A 12886-nucleotide genomic window follows, 5' to 3' on the forward strand; every position below is an offset into this window, starting at 1 on the left:
TGTCTTCCTCCCCCCATCTCTCTCTCTTTCACTCTGTGTCTCTCTTATCGATTACTTATGTACAATACAGGCTATTTTGTTTGAATGAGCGAAATATGTATTCTTTCATCTTGAATTGTCCCAATGTATCCCCCCACCCCATTTGTGTATGGGCTGGGCGTGTGGCCTTCACAATTAAATCTCTGTCAGTTTCTCTCTCTCTCTCTCTCTCTCTCTCTCTCTCTCTCTCTCTCTCCCAGAACAACGGCAGATAAATCGACTACTGTGCTACCATCTCCACCGTTGGAAAATAAAGATTCATTCATTTGTTCATTCTCTTTCTTCCTCCCTTTTAACTTCACTCCAGTCGTACACACCACCCGTACAAAATGTATGGATTTGGTCCTTGTTTCCTTGGTGTTTTGGTTTTAGTTATTTTATAATCGTTTTACAGTCGCCGCTAACGCAAATATCATCTGTGGGTACAGTTGTGTGTGTGTTCTGTCCTGTTTGGAATACGCGGCTTGATGAAGTAGTGCCCATCTTACGAATTATTTCCATTTCTTATGAGCATCCAAAAGCGCCGATTTTTTCTTTGGTTGGGGATGAGATGGAAGAGGTTGCCTACTACTTGTATGCTTGGATTCTGATATGTTTTTGATTCTTATGAATGTTGTCATTTATGGGTACTAGTATGTATATATACACATAACTGCGTTCGCACTTGTTGGACATTGTGGACAACCAAAATCTTATACCTCAGATACCTGCTGGATAAAATAACCGGCTGTTGGGGTGGTCGCGGATTTCGTTTTTGTGCAGTCTGTTTTTATCTGCCCGAGATGTGCGGAAATTTTCCTTCGTTGTACTTTTCTTCGTCTTCTTCTCCTCATCATCATAACTATAATTATCATGGATGATGGAGATGAACGAGGATAGTAATCTGTTTTTGACAGATGCCATGATACCTGACCTGGAGACTGTCTTATTTTATGGCCGTTCCGAGTTGGTAGAATCGATGCAGAACGCTGTATTAAAGGCAGTAGTATTTAGCTGTAGTCTTTATTGGTGTTGTATTGTTTTTGTTTTGTTCTCTGTGTGTGTGTGTGTTTGGCAGCAATGTTTTGCGCTTGTAGTTGATTTTTAAGAAATAAATATTATAACATAATCATGTGAATTCCTGTCCATATGAAGTGTCTTGTGTTGGTGGATCAGGATGGCTGTTTTTTGGGGGAGGGTTTGTTTGTTAATTGTTATTTGTTATTGTTTTTTTTTGGGGGGGGGGGCGAGTGTTTTTGTTTGTTTTCTGTTGTTGTTTTTTTATTTATCCAATGTGTTATTTAGGTTCACAATGCTGATGACAACATATCAGGACCTTCTGGAGAAGGGGTTCACTTTGTGAAGTTCTGATCTGATCGTCTTGTTTTCTTGTTTAGAATTATATTTTGTATAAATGATGAGTCTTCTGTCTGTGCAGAACATGATTTTATGATAGAACGTTGTCATTGCATCAAGCTGTATGTAGCTTACATGATAAGTGTTTCGTAATTTTTGTTGTTTTTGAATGTGAAAAGACGCTTGTTCCTTTATATGTAGATCCCATTTGAACGTCCTTGTGTAGACTACCTTCATTCTACGTTGTCATACACACACACACACACACACACACACATATATATATATATATATATATATATATATATATATATATATATATACTATAGATGTCTCAGTTTTCGCGAAACTGTTGTTGGAAGACAGCCGAGTTTAATTTGTCATATTCGTAAAAGCATAACTGGGTTCATTAGTTCCCCCGTAGAATTACGCCTTCATGGTGAAAATTCTCACTAACCAAAATAAGTGATGAGCTAAATTTTACCCCTTTCAGTCATTTCTGGCATTGGTTTTACCTTTCAATGGATTACTGCGGGTCTAGTTTTGTATACATAACGTCAGTTAAAGGGCCATGGCGTGGCCTTCGTTTCCAGTCAGTCATAACCAAATGACACGGTTTCTTTGCTGTTCAGTACAACACAGGATCATTTCCAGATCGTGCACCGTTATTGATATACGAACACGATGTGTTCTTTTATATCCATTTGCATCGATTGCTGCTTTAAGCGAATGCTCAGGGCTTTTCTTTTGAACTGGTTGAATTTACTCCCCATTTCCATTTAAAACAACAACAACAACAAAAGAAAACAAAAGAAAACAACAGAACCGCAAACGTGTATTGAACCTGGAATCCCCATTGCCATTACCATTTTATTCTCTGTGGTTTCGTTGTCGGTATGTGGGAATGTGTTGCGCCTGCGTTTCTCATCCAAAGTTAATCTTTTTTGTGAACATGGTAGCACAGTCCCATTTTGAGTCAGGGGCTTTTCCCCATCCAGGATATTCCCAGAGACATGAGGACAACTTGCGAAGATGCTGTGCTTGAATCCTTTAGTATCCTGGTTTTGTAGTTCCACTCAAAAAGTAAGAAATGGTCGAAACTCTTAGGTATCCTGGAATGATGCCGACTTTCAACACAAGTGGTTGAAACCAAAACTGAATCACAAATCTGAAGTGTTTTTATATTTCTACGAGAAGAAACCGCAAAGAAGAGGTGTAACAAGTAATTGATTTTTTCTGCCGGCTGCAACTCCGGTCAAAATCGACACGTCTCACGTATTGTTTAGAAGGTTTCTTGGGTGGTAAGTGGAACGAAGGCTTGGGGAAAACACGTGACACATCCTGATATCCATGTCGACTCGACTTCCATAACCCCCTCGCATTTCCTAAGCTCCCTTCTTCCTCCTGAGGCTTGTAGCTTCTCTGCACAGAAGTTATTTACTTTAATTTTCTTTACCTTTCACTTTACACTCTGTACATCATGGAACTCACGGTTTTACAACATTGTTCCTCCTTCAGGGAAATTTTGAGAACTGTTCACGTTTTCCATCCAGTTTTTTGTCAAAATCGTATCACAAAACCGCTTTATGAAAACTGTCAGGGAATGACGTCATTATCAGGGAATTTCGTCACGGAATGCTACTGGTGATTATAATAGATGTGTGCATATTTAAACACATACTTGAAAGCCCCTCTTTACCTGTCATAGAATTTGTCAGGGAGTGACGTCATCACTCTCAGGGACTTCTACGTCACAGATGCTACCTCCACGTTGGTGCAGTTTCCGTCGGCTTATGAAATGAGTGTCATGATAATATGGAGCCGAAACTGATTACATTAATACTGTTAGAGACTTCAGGTTTTATGTATTGTTTGTTCTCATGTTTCCAAATAAAGCTATTTTTGTCTTGAGGACTGTGTTTTTGGCAAAGGTTTGTGCGTGCGCGCAAATGCTTGCGCGCGCGCACTGTGTGTGTGTGTGTGTGTGTGTGATTTACATGGTTGAGAGAGAATGTGTGTGCGTGTGTCTGTGTCGTGTGTGTTCGTTCGTTCTTTAATTTAGCGTTTTTTCACTATCAGTGATATTAGACGATTAAAAAACAAACAACCCCCCCCCCCCCCCCAAAAAAAAAAAACAAAAAAAAACGGGGGAGGCGGGGAGGGGGTTGAATGAATTGGGGTTGCCAATGAATGGCAAAATACGTTGCTCGCGCAGTGTTCCTTCGACCTCCACCTACCCCCACTCTCCCGCCAGTTTCTATGTGTGAGTAAAGACGCGTCTCGGGAAACTGCAGGATGTAACTTGTGGGACAGGACTACAGGACACACACACACACACACACACCTGTTTGTTGGGCAGTTCTTCCTCAACACACACAAACACGCGCGCACACACACACACGCGCGCGCGCGCGTATACACATACACACACACACACACACACCAATTTGTTGGGCAGTTCTTCCTCAAGGGTTACTGATTTATTCAGTTGTATGATTCAGAAAAGGCATTCGGGACAGACATATGACCTTGTTTGTGCCAAGGGTTATGGAAGAAAAAGGAAACACAGTAACAAAACGAATAAGCCAAATAGATAGATGAGTGACTATCTTTTCACGGGTTTTGTTTTCACTAACATCAATCGTACTAAGTTTGCTGAAGATTGTATGGAAGGCTTCTCTCTTTTGCACGCAGAAATGTGTCCTGTCAATGTCATATGCAAGGCTGTAACCACGACCTTTAACCACTGATTTTGAATTTCCTTAGGGTTCTTTTAACCGCATGACCAAGTTTGATTAAAATTAAATGTATACCACGGTCTCTATCTAGCTTTTCCTATTCTGCCAAATAATCTAGCTTGACCTTTCTCCTCTTATTCTGTTTACCATATCATCTTAAAGGGGATGACTTTAAAATTCTTATTCGTACCTACCATCAGTCTAATATCATCATCTTAGATGAACAGACTATAAATAAATAAAGTAATAAATTCGTACCTACTATCCTGCCAAATTAATTTCCTATGCCAGTCGTAGTATTCGAGAAAATGCCAACGTTAAAGTTTATCACACAAACAGAGAAAGGGGGAGAGAGAGAGCACATATGTTTACAATAAAATGTAAATAGACTAAAACTGAGTAGGTTACGAGTAAGTTAAAAAAAAAATTTAAGTACGTAATTTACAATATGGATATAAATGTGTGTGTAAGAACTTCAGTTTAACGTCTATTCACTAGAAGAGTTATTAGACGGAAAGAAGAGATGTAGTGGATGAAAGAGAGGGAATGCTTGTGAATATTAGTGTTGGAAAATGTTAATGTATGTTTTAGATGAAATGAAAATAAGTCTATTATAAGAAATAAAAACTTTAAAGAGATGGTGGTGTGCAATAAATGAGGTGTTATAGGGTGGATATTAGGTGTATGCATGTCAACAAGTATTAACTTACGACATCAACAAGTATTAACCTACAACAATGTAAATATAAATAACGACATTAATTGAAATATATCGAAGGAGGATACCAACCGGACTGGAGTTTAAAATTTCCGAAAACATTCTAAGCATGAATAATCACTCAAAATCTTTTCAGTGGCCAATAGAACATTGGTAGAAATGTGATCAGCGACAGCTTTTGGTATTAACTGTCTTATGCTTCGACAATGGATGAGTAGATGGCTTACATTTATTTGATTACCGCACATACATTTTATATTGTTAGAAAAAATTGTACGAAAGGCATTTAAACGAATTATATACATAAGACTTGTAACTGTCTCGAATGTGCTGTAGGTATCAAATTTAGAAAATATTTGGGATTTGCCGCTTTTTTGTCTTTACACAATATTGGTAATAATGAATTGAATCTATAAGCAAATTATTAAAGTGGTTTCTGGATACTTTTCTATACTGCTGCTCTTCTAGCGGCTTGGTCTACCCATTCATTTGAAGATACTCCACAGTGCGAAGGTACCCAGCAGAAAGTTATATTAATGGCCTGTTTTGTGAATTGATGAATGATATGGTTTATTTCCATTTTCATCTCAGTTCGCTTCTTTAAATTTGAGATTTAATAGCTGGATTTGATAGCTGGGTTTCCCCATATCGCTCTCCGATTTAACGTGCGGTCTTTCTTAGTGGTGTCAGACAGGGGGTCAGCATTATGTTCCCCCAGGTATATGCTCCCCCCCACGTCTATGTTCCCCCCAGCTTTCTTTCAGCCGGGTCTAAATTTCCCAGGTCTATGTTTTCCCCAGGCCTAGGGCCACTGATGACCACTGCATATTGGTCAAAAGAGCTCAGACTGCGGTATTTTGTTACATCTGTCTATTACTATGTCGTAGCAGGCGTTTGACCACTACTGACCACTGTCGTACACTATTAGATTTAAACTTGCATCACTTTGTGACGGTACGGTTGGTCATTATTGGGACGTCTTGGCAGGGTTTGACCATTGGCTGAACACTGTTGACTACTGTTGGCCACAACTGACCATTTGCTACTGCTGTATTACTGACCACTACTGGGAACACAGACCTGGGGGAACATAGTACCGGGGGAACATCGTCCTGGGCGAACATAGACCCGGGGGAACACAGACATGCTCCCGTTATCCCCACTTTATTCCGTCCATATCATCCGCTGAAGTGGTGTGTTTGGACGTTAAATCTGATTGCAAATTGTCATCTGGCCTCGTGACTAAACTTGTTGAATGTCAAAATAACAGCAGTGTCTCCCTCGAATAAGTCAAATAATGAAAGTACACACACGCTATTCCCGACCAGGCTCGTTTATAACGTTCGGATTTGTTACGCAGGTGTTCACTTTGATGCACAAAATGACTCGGAGACATCCCCCACTCCCTTCCCCTAATCCTGCCGACCTCACACTCCTTTCTAAAGCATGCGTGCACACAAAATAGACTAGTTAGGTATGTTTTTCTTCCCGGCAGACAAGCATTAATTTGGAAGGGGGAAGTGGAGGCGAGGATGATAACATGCGATGGTGCACGAAAAAGATCGATAATCCAGGGCCCGCTTATGAGTTCCCTCTGTATGTCCCGCAAGAAAAGGGGTGACCCTTGTGAGTGTTCACACCAAACGTCGTCTTGATGGCTGGATGTCTGCTGAAGGTCTGTCGTCGGGATATAGGAACCAGGGTTGGGTTGCGATCTTAGCAGCGCTCGGTTTGCCAAGCATAGTCATTTTCCCAAATCTACGCCATAAACTTAGAAAAATTCTGAATCCGAAGCAAACTTAGTGCTGCTATGGTCACTCAAACAACCCAACCCGTTGCTTTGTCCTGGAGACCGAAGCCACAAACTGGGCCAGCGATGGGACTTGTGATGGAGGTAGTGGTGAATGCACAGTACTTACTGGACAGCGATGGGACTGTTGATCGAGGTAGTGCTGAATGCACAGCACTTACTGGCTTCTGTCAACTAATAATGCTATTTTTTTGTGCGGACATGAGTTTATTGTATTGTATTGTAACAGATTTTTGTGTGTGAAATTTCGGCTGCTCTACCCATGGAGACTTATACAAATGTACACAATGTACTCACTAAACAGAAAAGCTAAGAGAGAGAGGGGGTGTGTATTGTTCGTGGTGAATTCATGTAGCAGTCCTAGGTGTCGATAGTCATAGGGACTTGTCAGAGGAACGTGGTGGCGGCTTCCAATCCATGGACGACGGGGGAGGGGTGGGGCAGTTAATCTGGTTCAAGGTTCTTGTGCTATTGTCGTCATCTGTGAAGAGGTTAGTAGGCGGTGTCCTATCAATGTTAAGTAAGTACAGGCGCTGCTGAACGCCACCGAAATGACTCGCATCACGGAGGCCTATCATTGTTTGTGCCCTGTGGGCTGACAGCACTGGGACTACGGCAGACGAACCTGGGGGTGGATGTGCATGGAGAGTTCGGGGTGATCGGCGTGAGGGCAAAATCACTGAAACGACTTGAAGGAAGAGGTAGCAAGAATTAAATAATAAGAAGAAAGTGCGCAAGGCCCGAGCAGCATCCATTGTCACGACAGCACCCACTCACTTGTGTGCCACATGTGGGCGAGCCTTCAGGGCCTGGATTAGCCTAATCAGTCACCACCGGATCCACAGCCACCGATCTTCCATCTGATATTTGAAGCCATGGTCATCTTCGAATCGGAAGGACGAACATAATGTGGGTTACAAATTTACAACGGCAACGAGCACATACGAAAGTACCAAACAGCTGGCTTTAAAGGTAAAATAGCTGTTTTTGATGTTCTGACACTGCACAAACAGTTAAATGGAGTGAATCGAAGGACTTTCTTCAAAATCTTTTATACTGAAACCCATGTTGCGACATGTATTGTCGCCCCTGTATGGATTCTCGCCTGCGACAATTCGTGCAGCCTCACTGCACATAATTTTTAATTAATACAGTTTGATGTGATTACTTAGACTTGAGGGGGTGTGCACGATACTGCTTCATGTATAACTATGAACGAGGACAGCATTATAAGGTGTCCTTTTGTGGAATCTTGAAGAGAACGTGTTTTGTAGATGACCAAGTTATTGCTGGTCAGTACGAAATAATTCATTGACGAATTTTAAAAATGCTGTTGTTATCCTGTATGAGTAAAAAGTTGTGTATGGTTCTTATGTACATAGTTTTGAAAGAAAATAAGTCCTTAACACCACGTTATTTGGGCTATTGGAGTAATGCTTATTGGTTACGCATCCGCATAGGAAGCAGAGAATCTGAGCATGCGGGATCAAATCTCCATCCACAAGATCTTGATTGATGGTCTTCAAGGACGCTAGTTATTTATATGAGACGATAAGTCGAGGTCACGTGTGTAGCATGCACTTAGTGCATGCAAAAGAAACCACGGCAACAAGATTTGTCCATGGCAAAATTCTGAAGAAAGTTCTCTTGTTCCTGTCGTAAAGAATATGCAGGAGTTGTATTCCGGGAAACGACAGACCAGGTTCCACGACGGAAGAAAAGAAAAAAAAAGTAAAGTACGAAACAAGGTAGAAAGTAAAAGGGCTTCAGCAACCGTGGCCTGGAAACATCCATGCAAGTCCACACAAGAGCAATGCATGGAACAACCATTTTTAGATTCACGGGTACACAAAAATATCTCAATATCATCAAACAATCTAGACTTCCCCAGCTTACTGGAGAAACATTAATCTCTCGACATGGAACTGAATAATTCCATAGGGGTGGGTACTCCAACCCAAACTTCTCCTGAGAGCATATCATCCATGAGATACATGCCAAGGGAATATTTTATAATATGCAGAACCATAAGTTCAACTCAGATAGTATTATCAGCTCCCCGTCTTAGGCTTGCACACGGGCTGTCAGCAAATACAACCCACCTGAAACAAGAACTAGAGAGACGAGACGCTCAATTTCAAAATGGGGCAAACACCATCCAGTTTAAAACTCTGCCGACCAAGTCGGAACATCTTCCAATTATGTGGATCTCATTCATCCGATAATATTGGTTCACTCATTCCCATGTGCTCAAACAATAATGCTTGATTACTCTCTCTTGCAATCAATCCCAAGTTGGGACAACTGACTGCTTTCCAAAATTCAAACAATCGTTAACAATGTATAAACCTGGCTAGTAGTATGCATACATATGAGCAAGAAAAATAGACATTCGAACTATGAGCAGGTGAGCAGGCATACACTGACGAGTGTACACACACACACACACACACACACACACACACACACACACACACAACACAACACACACACACACACACACACACACACACACACACACACACGCACACACACACACAGAGAGAGAGAGATCTGCAGAAGTTCACAGACCACCTGAACAGCTATCACAACACCATCAAATTCACTGTCAACAGCTCCTTGGACAGCATCTCCTTTCTTGATATTCTGATCCGTCTTGAGAATGGCTGCCTGCAAACAGACCTCTTCACCAAACCAACAGGTGCACATGCGTATCTCAGTCATAAGCCATCCTGCCGCCCACGCCGCATCACCAAGAACATACTATACGCACAGTTCCTTTGTCTCCGCTGCCTACCTTCCACACTAGGTGTGATGAGATGGAGGGTCAGTTCTTACAGAGAGGGTACAAGCCAGGCAACACCAAAGAAGCAAGAGCCAGGACCATCAAGACACCGATGCAACAGACATTGACCCACCACAACAGACCAAAGCACAACAGGACACCTATGGTCGTAACACACAATCCAACGAACCCATCACTGTGGGCATAGTTCCATGAGCGACATCCAAAGCTCCACACCAGTGAGCGCATGCAAAAAGCCATGCCCACACCTCCTGTCTTGTCCTGGCAGAAAGAGCCTGCCGGTCACTCAGAACGCTTCTAATGCCTTCAACACTCCAAATGCAAAGCCTAGTGAATTGATGCTTCTAACAGAAATACAGCCACGGCTGGCGAAATTTGTTCATGAATGTTTCTCTTCTTAATATGCTCATGTTTATGTTTCATTGTGTCTTATAAACTTTACGTTTTATGACAATAAAAAGTATTCTATTCTATTCTATTCTATTCTGTTCTGCCTGCTGCTGAACCTGAGGCTGACCCCGGCTGTTTCAGGTGCAACAGAAGCACAGCGCGATGTGCTGCTTGCAGACACCATCTGGTCGAGTCCCGCGCTTCAAAAGAAAACGTTCGCAGAAAGATTCCTCAAACATCAGGCAAAGACACACCGGGTACGGCAGGAACATTATTGCCTGTATCTTCTGTTCGGTGATGACTGTGAAAAACCGTTTAAAAAAGTGTGAATGTGTGTGTCAGTGAGTGAGTAAGTGAGAGAGAGAGAGAGAGAGAGAGAGAGAGTGTGTGTGTGTGTATGTGTTTACTTGTGGTCTTCTTTTACTCTGTTTTGAAAATATTTTCATGTTCTAAGTGTCATCTTTGAAACTGAGAATCTATTTTCAGTGCAATTTTACATGCGGAAGGATGCTGACACAAACAGATGAACAAATGAGCAAGCATGAACTGAAGAAAATTCTTGATAAATTTGACAGAAAAGGTTGCATCACAACAAACATCAGAACTATTTGATCCAGTTTTCACGCGCCCTGCGTTAGGGTAAGCATTGTGAAACACCTTTTTTGCTATCACAATTATGTAGAAAATTGAATTATTTTGATGTTATTCACAACATCCAAGAAAGATTCAGTTCAAGTCATATATTATATTGTTTTACATTATGACATATATTATATAATGTTCTATTATGTTATATATATATATCATATTGAGTTATACTCATAACAAGAATTTCGTTGTTTGCGATTGATTTCCGATGTTGAATTTGAGGTCGCTACGTCGCAGTACATTCCAAATTACGTGAAATACAATAAATAGTTGTGCTTCAGTGTCATTGCTGTTTATGTCTTCGCTAACGCCACTGTCATTATCATGATCGTCATTGTCGTCGCCCCCCTTTTTTTCCTTTCTTTTTCTCTCTCTGTTTTTTTTTTCTAAGATTTACATTGGGGAAAGACAAGAAACCAACTCTGATGACAAAGGAAATATTTTTGATAAAAATAAAGGGGACTTCCCACAATTTCTCGCAATTGAGAGAAAACGTGGGAGGGGAACGGTCACGATTTATCGCAATCCCACGGTTTTTCTCACTTTGAGAGAAATCGTGGGATTGCGAGAAATCGTGGGCTTACAGAGTGAGTCAACGAGTGAGTAGGGTGATTGAGTGGGTGAGTGAGTGAGTGACTGAGTGTGTGTGTGTGTGTGTGGCAGTGTGGGGGGGGGGGGGGTTCCTTATGTATGTTTACTTGGTTTGTTGATTTGGTCTTCTTTCACTCTGTTTTAAAGACATTTTCATATTCTAAGTGTCTTCGATGTAACTGAGAATCTATTTTCAGAGCAATCTTGCATGCGAAAGGATGCTGACACAAACAGATAAATGTGACAGAAAAGGTTGCATCACAACAAACATGAAAACCATTTGGTCCAGTTTTCACGCTCCTCACGTGAGAGCAAAGTATTGTGAAAGATCTTTTTTGCTATCACATATACGTAGACAGTTGAATCATTCTGATGTTATTCCGAAAATCAAGGAAATATTCTGTTCAAGTCATATCATATTACATTATATCATATCATATTATATCGTCTATATAATATCATATTATATTCATGTTTGAATTATACACATTGCCTGAATTTCGTTGTTTGTTTTTGATTCCGTTGTTGAATTTGAGGTCGATGCATTGCGTGATCCATCTTATGTGAAATATAATAAATATTTGTGTTTCAATGTCATTACTTTTCATGTCTTCGCTAAAGCCATTGTCATCATGATCATCGTTGTCGTCCCTCCCCTTTTTGACTCACTTGTGTAAACAGAGTCTATGTTTTAACCCGGTGTTCGGTTCTCTCTCTCTCTCTCTCTCTCTCTCTGTGTGTGTGTGTGTGTGTGGTAAACTTTAACATTGCCATTTTCTCTGCAGATACTTTGTCAGTTGACACAAAATTTGGCATAAAAATAGGAAAAATTCATTACTTTCCAGTCATCTTGTTTAAAACAATCTTGCACCTCTGGGATGGGCACAAAAAATAATAAAAAGAAGCCAAATTATATGCAAACTGAATTTACTGTTATATATATATATGTATATATATATATATATATAATTTTTTTTTTTTTTTTTTTTTTTCTTTTTTTTTTTCCTCTAAAATTGGCACTTTGATCTGATATTCTGACACAAAATATGCATTTGGAAAAGACAAGAAACCAACCTTAATGATAAAGGAAATAGTTTTGATAAAAATAAGGGGGGCTTCCCACGATTTCTCGCAATTGAGAGAAAATGTGGGAGGGGAACGACCACGGTTTCTCGCAATCCGATTTCTCCCAAAGTGAGAGAAAATCATGGGATTGCGAGAAATCGTGGGCTGACAGGGGTCTTCTGGGAGATTTGAGAGTACAGTTTTGTTTGTAGCATATTCGGGCATCCTCTGTCTCCTTCAGCTGTATGCGTGTCTTGTACTGTATTTTCTTCTCCCTCGGTCTCGTCGATAACTCGCTGGCCTGCTCAGTAGGAGGGTTGTCTTGACACAAGGACACGACACAGCAGGTTTCCTCTCTTGTTGCCCTCATTTTGCAGGCTCTACATATTATATCTTTGTCACACTGGGTTGCGTAGTGGTTTTGCTCCAAACACCTGGAACTTTTGGCGTTTTGGTTATTACTTCGTTCGTTTATTTATTTATAGTCTGTTCATCTAAGATGATGATATTAGACTGAAAATAGATCATATTATTATTATTATTTGGATTATTATCATTCCTATCATAATGATGATTGTTAGTATTAATTAGAAATCGACATTTCTGTATATTCGAATGAAAAGGGGGACGGTTGAGGTGGAGGGGTACGGGGGGGCATGGGAGGGGGGGGGGGGCAAGGGGGAGGGGACTAAGAAAGGAAGAGAGAGAGAGAGAGATCAGACAGACAGACAGACAGACAGAGAGAG

The sequence above is a fragment of the Babylonia areolata genome, chromosome 3, assembly GCF_041734735.1.
Source record: "Babylonia areolata isolate BAREFJ2019XMU chromosome 3, ASM4173473v1, whole genome shotgun sequence".
Taxonomy (NCBI): Eukaryota; Metazoa; Mollusca; class Gastropoda; order Neogastropoda; family Buccinidae; genus Babylonia; species Babylonia areolata.